This window comes from Arvicanthis niloticus, chromosome 28 (assembly GCF_011762505.2).
Source record: "Arvicanthis niloticus isolate mArvNil1 chromosome 28, mArvNil1.pat.X, whole genome shotgun sequence".
Taxonomy (NCBI): Eukaryota; Metazoa; Chordata; class Mammalia; order Rodentia; family Muridae; genus Arvicanthis; species Arvicanthis niloticus.
The window spans coordinates 8,334,757-8,351,001 of NC_133436.1; the positions used below are offsets into that span (position 1 = coordinate 8,334,757).

The 16,245-nt window shown below is 45.6% G+C and overlaps 1 long non-coding RNA gene across 1 annotated transcript in view; it reads right to left on the reverse strand.

Moving 5' to 3' along the window:
* Window positions 1–10,657: 10,657 nt before the first annotated feature.
* Window positions 10,658–16,245, reverse strand: part of LOC143440042 (uncharacterized) — a 6,183-nt gene continuing 595 nt past the window's right edge. The window contains exons 2-5 of the long non-coding RNA XR_013107952.1: window positions 16,053–16,228; window positions 11,993–12,716; window positions 11,648–11,884; window positions 10,658–11,128 (exon numbers count right to left, since the gene is read on the reverse strand). This is a non-coding gene — a long non-coding RNA (uncharacterized LOC143440042). The remainder of the gene's footprint in view (window positions 11,129–11,647; window positions 11,885–11,992; window positions 12,717–16,052; window positions 16,229–16,245) is intronic.

Below are 16,245 nucleotides of genomic sequence, written 5' to 3' on the forward strand. Positions count from 1 at the left end.
AACTCACTCTGTAGACCAGGCTGGCCTCGAACTCAGAAATTCGCCTGTCTCTGCCTCCCAAGTGCTGGGATTAAAGGCGTGCGCCACCACCGCCCGGCCCTCTTGGCATAATTCTTATTCCCCCCCCCCGCCCCCCCCCCCCCCAAAAAAAAGAAAGTTAGTTTTCTGAATGTTGACATTTGTGTGGCCAGACATTAGTTTACAACGGAGGGCAAGAGAGCTTGTGACATCATTTGACTTGTGACATCATACCACACTAACATCCTGTGACATCACACTATACGATGTCCTGTGACATAATACTATACTAATGTCCTCTCTTCCTAACTCTATCTTCCTTTAATGATATCTCACACACACACAAAAAAAATCCCCCTATAAACATGGACACACTTGCCGGGCGGTGGTGGCGCACACCTATAATCCCAGCACTTGGGAGGCAGAGGCAGGTGGATTTCTGAGTTCGAGGCCAGCCTGGTCTACAGAGTGAGTTCCAGGACAGCCAGGGCTATACAGAGAAACCCTGTCTCGAAAAAACCAAAAACAAAACAACAACAAAAAACATGGACACACTTATCCACTCTTATGGCTTCAAGAAACTTGTCTCCAGTGTCTCTCATGTTTCTCGTGCTAGATAGTTTTAGGTCAACTTGATACCAGCTAGGGTCATTTGGGAAGAGACCAATGCCTTGGCCTATAGGTGAGCTTTTGAACATTATCTTAATTAACATGGGTAGGCCCACCATGGGTGGTGTCAACCATTGGCAGGTGATCCTGAGTTATAGAAGAAAGCTGGATGGGCAAGCCATTGGGAGCAAACCAGTGAGCAGCATTCCTCCATGGCCTCTGCATCAGTTCCTACCCTGAGTTTCTGCCCTTATTTTTCTGGACATTGCACTACAATGATAATCTGTAACATCAAATAGGCCTTTTCCTCCCCCAGCTTTTGATTATGGTGTTTCATCAGAGCAATAGAAACCCTAATTACAACACTTCTACTAGCAAGATACATCTACCTGCATCTTCTTCGATGCCCCTACCTGTTGCCCTTCCTGTGTACTGAGGCATCAACGCCCTTTATACAATCAGAGTGCACCTCTCCCAACACCTTGCCTGCCACCTCTCCAGCTCCATTCCACCCAGTAGCCCCAAGCCACCTCCTTCCAAGATAGTGATGACAATACTTCCTGCTCTGCTCACCTTGTCCTGTATCATCTCAATAGCCTCTTGAGACGACCATATGTAAACAGCCTACCTGCTCATATGCCAATCTTAATACACAGTGCCTTGGTGTTTGGTAAAGACCTGCGTGATTGGATCTTGGCTTATTCATGTTTCTCCTCCTTACTTTGGACAACAGTCATCTGTGTGCTTACCTTCCTTTGACACAACTGTCACTGCATTCTGGGCTTTTGCTGGTGCTATTAGGTCTACAGAGAAGATTATTCCATTCGAGTGCCCCCAATCCATCATCTCTAGCTCAGTCTTCCTTCAGACTTCAATCTGCAAGCAACTCCCAAAGTCTCCCAATAAGGGCTCCATGCTGCTTCTGGCTAGTCTACACCTGTACTTCTGCACTGTGGATTTTATTCCATGGAAGTACAGTGGTCCTCATTGGTGCTCCCCACTTACCATGGTCATTCCTGATTGTCACTGTTTAAATTGCATCCCAGACCCAGGTATTATACATACGTGTTTTTGTTGTGTGAATAAGCAAAAGCACATTAGTTTTGAATTGTTTTTCATGTTAATCTTTGTTTTATGCCTTGACTATAGTATCCCCCCCAAAGGGCTCATGCAGTTAGGACTTGATTACCCAAGGCCATATTCAGAGATGACTTGAAGTCACTGGATCAATTTGATGCCCAACTAATCATTGGATTAATCCATTGGCAGATTGGTAATTGAACAGACTATTGGGAGGCTGTAGAAACCAGAAGTCTGTCTGAAAGACTTAGGCCACTAGGGATGTACCCCTAAAAGGTAGACACAGTCCCAGACTCTTTATCACCATTTCTCTGCTTCTCAACTAGTGAGAAGCAGTCAACTAGTGACAGTCAGCCTCTGTCAGTCTCTGTCTATCTGTCTCTAACTCTCTATCTCTTCCTCTCTCTATCTCTTCCTCTCTCTGTCTCTTCCTCTCTCTCTGTTTCTCTCTGTCTCTGTCTCTCTGTCTCTGTCTCTCTCTGTCTCTCTCTCTGTCTCTCTCTCTGTCTCTGTGTGTGTGTATGTGTGTATGTGTGTCCTTCTCTACTGCCTGGAGATGAACACCTCTGATCTATCCTAGCTTCTCCTCTATGCTGCCCTTCCTTCCCTCCCCTCAAGCTGAGCTCAGTGGAGCCAGCAGGTCACGGACTCAACCCTCTGAACCTTGGGTCAGAACTAATCCATCAACTTGATTTTTTTTTCTCACCTATTTTGTCACAGCGATGAAAAATTAACTAAACGTGCCTTTTAGCCATTTCTGGCTCTTAATGTAAAAAAAAAATTAAAGGCTAAGTACTTCTCAAGGTTAATTAATGTTCTTTGAAAAGAACATTGGAGGCTTGCATACTCATTCATTTCAGCATAACCAGTTCATTCCTTATACAACTGGATCAATAGAAAGAACCACAATGGTTGATGTCCCAGGAAGGAAGTGACTGCCCCCTCAGACACCGCCTTTAGTCTACCGTGGAGGCTTCTCTATGCTTTATCATTTTTTTTTTTACACAGCGTGCATCTGTGCATGTGTGTGACTGTGTTGTATATGGGTGGGAACACGTGTGTATGTAAACAATGGGTGTATGGAGGTTCAGCGGTAATGATGGGAATCTTCCTCAACGGCTTATGTTTTGATCAAGGTGTTTTAGTCAGGGTCTTACTGCTGTGAACAGACACCCTGACCATGGCAAGTCTTATAAAGGTCAACGTTTAATTGGGGCTGGCTTACAGGTTCAGAGGTTCAGTCCATTATCATCAAGGCGGGAACATGCAGCGTCGAGGCAGGCATGGTGCAGGCAGAGTTGAGAGTTCTACATCTTCATCTGAAGGCTGCTATCAGCCACACCCACATTGACACACCCACTCCAACAAGGCCACACCTCCTACAAGTGCCTCTCCCTGGCCCAAGCATATACAAACCATCACATGAGGTCTCTCACTCAGACCCAGAGTTTCCTGTGTTGGCTAGTCTGGCTAGGCAGCTTGCTCCAGGAATCTCCTGTCTGGCTTCCGAGACTTGAGTTGGAAATGATTCACCATGCCTCACCTGTCATTTACACAGGCTCTGAGATCTGAATTCTGGCTCTCTTGCTTCTGAAGCCAGCACTGTTGAGCCATCTCCCCAGCCCAAGGCTTCTTTATTCTTAGTTCAGGGGCTGAGGTTGGAGGCTCTGTAGATGACAGGACAGAATTTCCTTAAGTGTCGATCATTCAGTTAAGGATCACAAGATAAAGGCTTGGCTACTGAATGGTCTGCTGAGCATTCTTAAGAAACAGTCGGGGCAGACTATGATGTAAGAAGCTGGGGGAAATACGGGCATTCCGCACTTCCCGACCACAAGCGACCTACTTTCAGTTTTGCAGCTTTACGGTGATGTGAAATTGATATTCATTCAGTAGAAACTGTTTCTTTTGAATCATGGTCATTTCCCAGGCGGATGACACGTGACACCACACTTTCTCACACGTTGGACTTTATTGATGGGCCACACACCCCACTTAGACGCTGGGTCATGAAGGCAAATAGTCCTCGGCTGTACTCCTTAGAGAGGAAGGCGAGGTGAGATGTGCAAGCGCATCATCAGTCCATGCTATTTCGGGATGACCTTGGTTAGAGGAGTGTAACCCCGCCCTAGGTGGGGCAGTCCCTATAGTCCCTTCAGCTCTCTTGGCTTCTTTCTGCCTGTCTCTGAAACCCTGCTAGCCGCGCGGTGTTCACGAATGCTGTGGGCGTTAGCCTGTGTGAAAACGAATGGTGTCTGGCAGCAGCCGCGCAGTTAGTGGCGCCTGCTGTTTCCTTTCGAGTTGAGGAGTCAAAAGGAACTGACTTGGCACTGAGGCTTTGTAGAGAGATGCTCCTGCTGGCCTCCTGCAGAAAACCTAAAGAGAGTACTGAAGCTGTAGCAGTCACATGACCTCGTCCTCCATGGGTGGCCTATCCCTAGGCTTGCTTCCATTTAGCCTTTAAACTGGGGACTTTGAGAGGTAGAGCTTAGCGACTGGGAGGGGGTAGAGCGCTTTTTTTTTTTTTTTTTTTTTTCCTGCGAGCATTGTTAAAAGGCAGATCAGAGCCTGAAAGTTTGCAGCACACTATCGAGGAGAAAGCTAGCAGACAAAAATCTCTGATGACAGGGACAATAAAATGCAAATAACAATGAGGGGGAAAAATGTGTTCCATAGGATGATTCCAGATGAGAAAAGAATTGATTCCCAATAATCAAATATAGTGTCAATCACTGACTGGATCCTGGCTAAAGAAGCAGTAGCAACAAGTATAACAGGCATTCTGAGGTCAGTCATGGATGTTACTACATAGCTGGGATACCATGTGATATTACAGTCATGGATATTAACAGATAGCCAGGATAGTACATGATATTAAAGTCATGGGTATTAACACACAGCTAGGATACTACAAGACATTAAGATTTCTTTTTCTTTTTAAAGATTTGTTTTGTTTTTAAATTGTATGTGGTGTGTGTGTGTGTGTGTGTGTGTGTGTGTGTGTGTGTGTGTGTGTCAAGTACCTGTGAAGGCTAGATCATCTGATCATCTGGGCTGAAGTAGCAGGTAGATATGAGCCCCTAATATGAGTGCTGGGAATGAAACTTGTATCCCCTGGAAGACAAGTATATGCTTTTCACCACTCAGGCATGTCTCTGGATAATAATAATAATAATAATAATAATAATAATAATAATAATAATAATGTTATTGCTATTATTATTATTGTATTTAAGATATTTATTTTTATGTATATAAGTACTTGGCCTGCATACACGTATGTGCACAATGTACATGTCTGATGTCCACAGATGCCATTAAAAGGCATTGAATCGGGGCTGGAGAGATGGCTCAGCAGTTAAGAGCACTGACTGCTCTTCCAGAGGTCCTGAGTTCAATTCCCAGCAACCACATGGTGGCTCACAACCATCTGTAATGGGATCCAATGCCCTCTTCTGATGTATCTGAAGAGAGAGACAGTGTGCTCACATACATAAAATAAATAAGCCGGGCGGTGGTGGCGCACGTCTTTAATCCCAGCACTTGGGAGGCAGAGGCGGGTGGATTTCTGAGTTCGAGGCCAGCCTGGTCTACAGAGTGAGTTCCAGGACAGCCAGGGCTATACAGAGAAACCCTGTCTCGAAAATTAATTAATTAATTAATTAATTAATTAATTTTAAAAAAAGCATTGAATTCCCTGAAGCTGGAGTTGTGAGCTCCAGCTCACATGTAGATGGCAGGAAACTGAACCCAGATCCTCTTTAGGAACAATAAGTTCTCTTAATTGCTGAGCTGTCTCTCAGCCTCAGCCCTAATTTATTTTTAACTTTAAAAAAGCACATTGAAGGATTGGGGAGTGGGGGGGGGGGAAGCACATTGAAATGCTGTTGTGGTTATGTAAAAGAAATGTCAGATTTTTATAAGACAAAATGTCAAAATGTGTGTGTGTGTATTTACATATATACATCTTACTGAGTTGACATGTTTCTATCTATAAATTATATAAAATTTTTGTGTGCATGTGTATATATAATAAAGAAGAAACTGACAAAGTTAATCCTATAATTAAAGTGTGAGTTACCGCCGGGCGGTGGTGGCGCACGCCTTTAATCCCAGCACTTGGGAGGCAGAGGCAGGTAGATTTCTGAGTTCGAGGCCAGCCTGGTCTACAGAGTTAGTTCCAGGACAGACAGGGCTACACAGAGAAACCCTGTCTCGAAAAACCAAACCAAACCAAACAAACAAACAAAAAAGTGTGAGTTACCAAAGACACACAATTACTAACTTATATGCACCTAATGGTAAAACCCCTAAATACAGAAACAAATACCAACAGGTTTGAAGGGAGGAACAGGCAATAAAACAACAACAGCAGAAAACTTTAACTCATCCCTCTGTACCCAGTTACATCACCTGGAGCAGTGGTTCTCAACTTTCTTAATGTTGCACGCCTTTAAAACAGTTCCTCTTGTGATGACCCTCAACCATAAAATGGTTGCTACTTCATAACTGTAATTTCATTACTGCTATGAATCGTAATGTAAACATCTGATATGCAGGATATCTGATATGTGACCCTTGTGAAAGGGTCATTTGACCTCCAAAGTGGTTGCTGTGATCCACAGGTTGAGAACCGCTGACCTACACAGGAAATCAGAAAGTAGCATAACCAACAGCCCTATTGGACATGTATTGAATGAATATTTCACTTGACACTAAAGCACATACCTGATTCTCAAATGTCCAGGGTACTTTCCCCAGGATAGACCAATATGGTAGCTTACAAAATAATTCTTGACAAATCTGAGGAGTTCAGGACCATTCCCAGCATCTTTTTTTTTTTTTTTTTTTTTTTTTCCCCATGAGACTCGCTGAGAGTCACAAGGGGAACGGCGGTATTCGAACTCGGAGAGTCGGGCACGTCCACCATCTGGTGGTGGGCGCCAAAGCCGTGTGTCGCCGCACGCTTTCCCATCATCTTTTCTAATGACCAAGGAATGGAATAAAAACTCAACAGTAGCAAGAAATCAGGAAAACTCCCAGATACCTAAACATTAAACCAGCCTGCTCCTTAACAACTGAGTCAGAGAGAAGTTAAAACTGTGTAGCCAAACCAGCTGTGTTTGTGCATGCCAGAAATCCCACTCAGAAGGGTCAAGACGGAAGAACCCCAAGTTTGAGACCATCCAGGGCTGCATGGAATCCTAGTTTGGGAGGATGCTGGTAAGTTGCTTACTACTTCCCCCCATATGATTAGCATCTCTTGAATGAATATAGTTTAATAGACTCTGTGGTTTGTCTCATAGGTGAGGGTGGGAAGCTGACGTCAGGGCGGTTTTTAACCAGGAGAGCTGAACTAGTAACAGAAAATGAACAAATCTGTATCTTTAACACTAACAGGGTGTTCTGGCCAAGTGGTCTCCTTGGTCTCCTGGACCAATCCAGAGTACAGAACCTTCTCCAGAGTCTTGTATTTTCACCTTCACTGATGAAGGACAGGGGAAACCCTGAGGCTCTGGGCCTTGCTTGTTCTGAGGTAAAATTTAGGACCTGGGAGCTGACAGCAGACATTGAAGAGCTGCCATCTGGAAGGAGAAGTGGTAAACAGCGTGGCTGGAAGGACCGTAGCTGCTGCATCGGGTGATCTGATCACCGTCTTTGAGTGGACTGTAATGGCTGCAATGAAATTCCACTCAGCTACACCAGATGAGGTAGGCTTGCTCTCCACTTTGGTAAGAACGACAGTGACGACACACCAGTGATCTGGAGCAAAGGGCACTTCTGATCAGGCCTTCCCACGTGTCCGTGCATAGCAGCTGTATGGATCATCCTCCAAGCCAAACCGCCGCCATTTTAAGGAATTTAACTCTGTGGAATATCAGTCTGGGCTGGCTGACAGTTTATGTCCCCTCACAGAAGGAGGGGATGGGAAGGGTCATGGGACGCTTACCTGAATAGCCAGCTGCCCTTCCCAACCAGTTTTACAAAGTTCTACACTAATTGCATGTGGCCTCAGGATCTTTGGGAGGGGGGAAGGTCTAAAGTATGCAGGTTGGGAAGACCAGGGAAAAGGGGATTTATCTGAACAGCTATGTGGAAGCCATCATCCTTGATGGGCACAGACTTTCCAGTATGGCTGCCGGAGTCAGTGACCCCCTCATCCATGCACCATGAGAAAGCCCATTAAACTCATTGGTTCCCTAGAACAACTTAGAGGAAACAAAGTTTGATTTGTCACTGAGATCTTTGAAATGTCAGGAAAGGGTTGGAGGAGGATAGATATTGTCTAGTCCCTTTTCCTCAGGTATGGAATTCTCTCAACAGTAGACTAGAATGTCTACTGATAAGAGAAACTTGTTGCTTGACCAGATTTCACTGTTGTTTTTAACCTCTGCTTGCTATTTCACAGGTCTTCAGTTAAAATGCATCTTGGGCAGGTGGGAGGAGCTAACATCCTGCAGTGGAATGGCAGCTCATTAAGGGATAGGTAGGGGTCTTGCTAAATGAGTAGATTCCAACTGCTCTTGCCATAGGTAAGAAAAACGGGCAACTATGGGAGATGTTGCTAAGCTATCCATCTGTAGTAGCCGTTATGTTATATGATTAAATACATATAGGATATTTACCTTTTCAAAATGACTTTCAAAATTATTATCAATGAGATGCAGCGACATACAGTACAAAATAGAATACTCCTCGCTCAAATGGAAGAGAAAATAATTTTACAAGCATACCCATACATGTTATATGGGTCAGATTATCCAAGTTTTAAAAATTAGAACATGGGGCTGGACAGATGGCTCAGCAGTTAAGAGCATAAGCTGCTCTTACAAAGGACTCATATTTGCTTCCCAATATCTACCATACAGGAGGCTCACAACCACTTACAACTCCAGCTCCAGGGGGATCCAACACCCTCTTCTGGCCTCAGGCACCTCTTTTAGCATGCACAGTCACACACATATAATTTAAAAATTAAAATCTTTAAAATTTAGGATTTTGTAGTTATTAAGCATACCTGCAAAGATATTGATTTTTTTTTTAACCATGCTTTTTATTAATTACTGAAGCTTAAAGAATAATAGAGGGAAAAGCGTGAAACTAATCTTAGCAGTAAAGGTTTCCTTTTTTATTATTTCTTTAACTAAAAAAGAGAGATTTAAGGGGGTAATAAATAGGGAGCCCTTCCCCATACTTAGCTTAAGTAGTCAGCTGGTAGCCAGAGGAAGCAAATAAAGCCTATGACTCAAAACATTAAGGTCACTACCTCCACCTCCAAAAGTTTGCTAGATTATCTGTATTAGGCACACATTTACATAAATGCTTTTCCTCTGAGTGAATTCTCCTGTCTCTCACCCATGGTTCTGTGTATCCTGCTTCAGACAGAGCTGACCAATGTCCAGGTGTACGGCTAGCTTTCTGTTTTGGTTTTGCTCTGTTGCTGTAATAAAACGCTTGAGTCAAAAGCGACTAAGGGAGGAGGGGTTTTATTTGGTCATTACACTTCCAGGTCGTTACACTTCTGGGTCATAGTTCATCACTGAAGGAAGTTTGGGGCAAGGATTCAAGCAGGATCTGGAAGACGCCCTCCTCGCCTCTAACCAGACAACTCATAGCCAACAAAATACAGCTGAGTTTTGGAAGATGCTGCTTGGTGGTTTGCTTGTGGGACCATTTGCCCAACAAATGGAGCTACCCACAGTGGGCTGGGTCCTCCATATCAATGAACGATCAAGGCAAACCCTCCCCCCCCCCCAAACATACCCGTTGGAGCAACCCCTCAAATGAGACTCGCTTCTCAGGTGATGCTCTGTCAAGATGACAGTTAAAGCTAGGTAGAACAGTATCTGTCACCTTTGACATCATATTCCATGACACAAATTAATTTGGGATGCTTTCTAAGAACATATCCACAGCCTGAAGCAGCCTGAAGCAGAAGCTGCAAGAGGATGCTTATAGTGAAGACTGGGTACGCTGAGGCAACATGGCCCATTATACGGGCTTCCTCGTGTTCTTGTTTTGATTTTTTCCTCTCTTCTTAATCCAGCCTTTATCTCAGAACAGAACTAGACCTAATCCCAAAGGACCCAAACATGAAGTTTTCCAAACCTTCTCCTAGCCAAGGATTTGGAGTAACAAGCTTTCTTATCGACAGACAGACTCTCATTTCTGGCAGACTGTAGGAGTCACCTGCTGGGGTCCAGCTCCAGCTCCAGGCTTCTGTTGGGATGATCTCACTCAGCACCCAGGGAGGAGAACACCCCAAGCCCATAGTACAGTGGGTGACTGTTCTGCTCCTACTTGCCCTGAAGGGTGGGGACACTGGCTGACCCAGGAAGAACTGTGGGAGGGAGGGAAAGGAAGGAGGAAGGGCCACCTGCTTGTAAAACCCAGATACTGCAGAAATGCAGACAGCTGCAGTAGTGGCCAGTAGCTTCTCTCTCACCAGCAGAAGCATAAAAACCAGGAGAACTGGTCACATGCTTGCACCAGCTCTCATCCTCGGCCTTTGGACTGGTTTCTCAGCCGTTATTAACCCAGGTTTTCCAGTTTTAGAAGGACATGGACCTATCTGCTGCTTGAAAATCTTTGAGGCATGGTTAATACAACCATTTTTTTTTTTTTTTTTCTGAGACAGGGTTTCTCTGTGTAGTCCTGGCTGTCCTGGAACTCACTCTGTAGACCAGGCTGGCCTCGAACTCAGAAATCCGCCTGCCTCTGCCTCCCGAGTGCTGGGATTAAAGGCGTGCGCCACCACCGCCCGGCAATACAACCGATTTTTTTTTATAGTAAATTCTTTTTTTAAAAAAAATTATTAATCATTGTGTTTATATTTCAAATGTTATCCCCCTTTCTAGTCTCCCCTCCACAAACCCCCCTACCTATCTCCCCTCCCCCTTTGCCTCTAAGAGGGTGCTCCCCCACCCACCTACCCACCCTTGCCTCACCCCTCTAGCATCCCCCTTCTCTGAGGCATGGAGCTTCCACAGGACCAAGCACATCCCTTCCCACTGATGCCAGGTGAGGCAGTCCCCTGCTACATATGTAGCAGGAGCCATGGACTGGTCCATATATACTCTTTGGTTGGTTGTTTAGTCCCTGGGAGCTCTGAGGGGTTCAGATAATTGGTACTGTTGTTATTATGAGGTTGCAATCCCCTTCAGCTTCTTCAGCCCTTTCCCTAACTCTTCCATAAGGTCCCCAGGCTCAGTCCAATGGTTGGCTGTGAGCATCTGCATCTGTCTTAGGTGCTGGCAGAGCCTCTCAGAGGACAGCCATACCAGGCTCCTGTCTGCAAGCACATCTTGGCATCAGCAAAAGTGTTGAGGTTTGGTGTCTGCAGATGGGAGGGGTCCTAAGGTGGAGCAGTCTCTGGATGGCCTTTTCTTCAGCCTCTGCTCCATTTTTGTCCCTGCATTTCCTTTAGACAGAGACAATTCCAGGTTAAAAAAAATTTGAGATGACTGGGTGGCTCCATCTCTCCACTGGGAGCCATGCCTATCTACTGGAGGTGGTCTCTCCAGGTTCTATCTCCCTGCTGTTGGGTATTTTGGAGAATGTCATCCCCACTGGGTCCTGGGAGCCTCTTGAATCCCTGGCATCTGGGACTTTCTAGTGGTTCCCCTCACTCCTCACCCCCTACTGCTATGATTCATTCTCCTGGCCCTCTGGACTTCTCCCCTGCCTGTTCTCTCCTGGTCCTGCCCCCCCCCTTTTTTTTTTCCCCTCTCCTTCCCCTCTCCCACCCAAGTCCCTCCTTCCCTCTGCCTCCCGTGATTATTTTGTTTCCCCTTCTTAGTGAGATTGAAACATATACACTTGGGTCCTCCTTCTTGTTAAACTTCATGTGGTCTGTGAGTTGTATCGTGGGTATTCTGAGCTTTTGGGCTAATATCTCCTTATCAGTGAGTGCATGTGTGTCCTTTTGGGTCTGGATTACCTCACTCAGGATATTTTCTAGTTCCATCCATTTTGATGCAAATTTGGATGCAAATGCAACCAGTTTGTAACCTGGAATTTCCAGTAGCCTGGGCTGCAGAAAAAAAAAATGTGTGATTGCCGCCCTCTGTCTGCCACTGTGGTTATATGCCTTTGTTTTAAAAATCTCTCAGTTGGTATTCCAGAAAGTGTAACATTTCCAAACCATGGGTGGCTGAGGATAACATTTGTAAATGACCTGAAAGGAAAGGGGAAAAGTTGTTCTTTGATGTAGCAATAGGTTTTTTCCAGCTCAGCCAGCCCCTCTATGGGTTGGATTTAATTCAGAGTGAGCCAGATGAATTACCTTCAGGCACTGGGATCCCTCAGAGGACGTGGTTTCAAGATGATGATCTGCAAAGCCAAGCCCTTGGGTGAGGCAACCTTTCCACCTTGTGTGGCCTAAACTTTTTCCCTGGTGATTTTCCCACTTTGCCAAAGGAACAAGTCTCAGAGGGAGGCCAAACAAGAGACGTTGGGTGAGGTGACCTGTGAAATGGGCATTCCTGAAGGCATAGATAACAAAAGAACCCAAAGAGGAGCGATTCATTCATTTTAGCAGGCGCACCTACAAGCCCTGTGTAGATGTAGGGACATAGGATGCAAATAGTCTTAGTATGACTCCTCCTAGAATTTAGCTCCCGTTTGATGATGTTCCTGTTAACACCAGAAACAACAACAACCACAACCACAACCTCAAACCAAATCCAACCAAAAACAAAACAAAACAAAAAAACAAAAACAAAAACAAAAACAAAAACAAAAAAACCTCTGCAAGTTGAGAGCAAAACATCCAAAGGCACACGCCCAGGCAAGTTCGGTTATCTGCAGTCTAGAGTAGGACACGCGCCCCCTGGTGGTTCATAGTGAGCATAGCATGCCGTGGACACTGGCTTGAATTTTTCTCTTTCAGTAATTTGCTCGGGTTTGCTCCTCTGGGCTTCCAAGAGTTCTGGGAACAGTGTAGGTACTTGATAAGCTTGTCCGAGTCCTGCCACAGATGGTTGTGGTAGCGACGTGGCTGGAGTGGTCTGCAACAGCAAGGTACGGGAGTGAAAAGCATGCATGACGTTGATGCTAATAATCCCTGCTCTAGCTGGTTTCGCTGGCTGTGCGACCTGGAACAAGTTACTGACTCTATTAGAGGCTCATTTCTCTCAGTCGGTACTTGTGAATCATAAGGTTAGCATTTCCCTCATAGTTTCAGGATGACGATTAAACCAAATCACGTACAGCACAGGGCCAGTGTTATCGCTGCCTCCACCCAGTAGGGTGATGTGATGGTTAAAGAGAATCCCTTGGCCGGGCAGTGGTGGCACACGCCTTTAATCCCAGCACTTGGGAGGCAGAGGCAGGCAGATTTCTGAGTTCGAGGCCAGCCTGGTCTACAGAGTGAGTTCCAGGACAGCCAGAACTACACAGAGAAACCCTGTCTCGAAAAACCATAAAAACAAACAAAAACAAAAGAGAATCCCTCAAAACCTGGGTTTTGGGGTCAGATCGTGCCTCTGCTGGTTTCCACTGGCATGGCTTGATCTCCAAATTGGCAGAAAATAATAGTAACAAGAAAACACTGGTGGGTAAAGCATGACATAACATAGCTGGTGTATGCAACGTAGAGAACTGGTTTGCAGGATGCAGCCTTCAGTATGGCTTCTGCTGGTAGAGAGCCAACAAGTCTACTACATCTAGTAGTTATCACACACACACACACACACACACACACACACACACGCACACACACACACACACGCACACACGCACACACACACACACGCACACACACACACACACACACACACGCACACACACACACACACGCACACACACGCACACACACACACACACACACACACACACACGCACACACACACACACGCACACACGCACACACACACACACGCACACACACACACACACACACACACACGCACACACACACACACACGCACACACACACGCACGCACACACACACGCACACACACACACACACACACACACACACACACACACACACACGCACACACACTCGTGCGCGAGCACGGGATTTAAGGCGTGCTCCATGACACCAAGCTATGACAGCTATTTTCAAGATAATGGAATGCTTAAGTTAGCTACTAATAAAATCCATATCTAAGTCATTTTACCTATATAATGACTGGGGCCTAGCAGAGCTGTTATACCCCTGACTCCTCTGATGGGAGTAAGAGTCCTAGTCTATGGGCTTGACCTTCAAAGTGCTTAAAGCCAGTAAGGCCAAACATTCCAAAGATTTGAGCTGTAGCAGGTGGAGGAAAAGGAGGACTTTTAAGGGGGCCTTTAAGAAAATTAACTTATTCTTTCCCAATTTCATGTATGTGTATAGTACATCCTGGTCACACTTGTCCCTCTTACTCTCCATGATGCCCATGAGTTCCTCCGCCACCAAGTCCCTCTCTCTCTCTCTCTCACTTTCACATCTTTCTGCTTTGCCTTTACTTTTGCTTTGTGCCCCCACTGTGCTTAACCAGGTCTGCCCTCGTGGACAGTCCCCCGCTGAAGCCACAGGGACAGCCGGGTCAACATCCGTCAGATGAGCAAGGAAGCTATGTCGCCACCATCTGACCCCAAACCACATGAGACCTCAGATAACAGAACTGCCTGGTGGCACCTCAGCTGCTATGACTGAGAGAGATGATAAAGGAGCATCCATATTCTACGCTATCGGATCTCAACCTTTCTAACACTGCCAACCTCTAACACAGTTCCTCATGTTGTGACCTCCAACCTTACAAGTATTTCCTTGCAACATCATACCTACAACTTTGCTACTGTTATCTGATGTGCAGGATATCTGATATGTGACCCCCCGCCCCCCAACAAGGAGTCACAACCAAAGGTTGAAAACTGCTGCTAAATCAGTGTGTTTTGGGTGATATTTTGCACAGCATTAGGTGCCTTCAGCAGGACCCTTCCCGGTTTCCAGCGTTTATTTGATCATATACTTTTGTAACTATGTAAAAGTTTGAAAATTTTTAGCTCCAATTTGCTACAATGTTTCTTTATCTCCCTGCCTTTGTATTGGGTGATCTTGGGAGAGGTGTAGAAGGTTTTAGGGTGCAGCCAAAGGGAAACTGAGTTGATATTCATTTAGCTGGACTCAGAGAGCTGTATTTATGTCCCATGGAGTCACTCCCTTAAAAGTGACAGAGTAGCCTAGCCTCCACAGCACCAAAAAGGCTGAAAGGCTTTGAATATTCTGAATATTCATGACACCATCCTATCTGGCAGTCAGGCTAGCCTTGGATTTTGAAGGCCTTCTATCCAACTGTTAGATTTTTTGTTCAGGGGTTGGGGATTTAGCTCAGTGATAGAGTTCTTGCCTAGCAAGCGCAAGGCCCTGGGTTTGATCCTCAGCTCTGAAAAAAAAAAAAAAAAAAAGACAAAATAACAAAAAGATTTTTTGTTCAAGCACATGCATCTCCTCCTTTCTTTGCCTCCTGGTGTATTCTTATCCTCCATGTGGATCTCTTTCCTTAGAGAAAACTCCCCTACCCCAGGGCTGGAATCATGTCTGGCACACCTCTGACACACCCCACAGAATTTCTCACTCAACTGATTGCTGTGGGCTCAGGATGAGACTCATCCCGAATACTGTGCCCATTGAAGAAACACACACCGAAGAGAGAAATTCTTGTAGTGGTGCTTGTTGTCATGGGCTCCCGGTACCCCGGCACCTTCACACTCAAGACACTGGTGTGAACTGGGGAGTTGTGGGACCTGGCAGGGCTGGAGTGAGAGGAAGAACTGTCATAATCTAGGGTCCAGAGGCAATGTAAAAGTGGATTTCACTGTGTCCTAGCTAGGTGTGGAGATGGGTGGGTGCCGTAATGACCCACGGGGTGGAAACAGCCCAGGATCTTCCCAGGCACTTAATTCTGGGTGTGGGAGTAGACGCTGCTGTTCAGGTCACAAAGACCAGTCCTTAGTGGTCCTCTGTCCTCTAGCCAGCGGAATGGGGAGGTAGCGGGGGGTGGGGGATGGGGGGTGTCCTCTTCTCATCCTGAGCACACAGCAATCAGTTGAGTAAGAAATTCTGTAACTTACATGCCACCCCCAGCTTTGCAATGACCAAGTTTTCTAATTTTCTTTAGTTAGATATAAGCATCTGCCACCCCTAGGTGCTCCTAAAATATTCACACATGTATTCAAATACAGACACATTTTTGCTTTGAATTAATTGTGAACACACACATTAGATTTTATAAATATAGTACTAAGAGACCCCTGGTACCCATTATCCCACATCCCAGAGAAGAATATTTCATGCTATCTTCATTATCACAGGCAGGAAGCAGTAACATCACCAGCTAGGCACCAGGCTCACCACGTGCTCAGTTTTCTTCCACGCTTCTTCTTGTCTGTGTCCCCCGCATACTGTGACGTAAGATTTGTTTTTGTCTTAATGAGTTTGAGGAGCAATGAAAGAGAGATGGCTTGTCTCTACTATCTCCATGGTGAATCTGGTCCTGGGAGCCAGAAGTGCCTGCTTCCTGGCTCAACCTCAGCTCCTGAGGCTT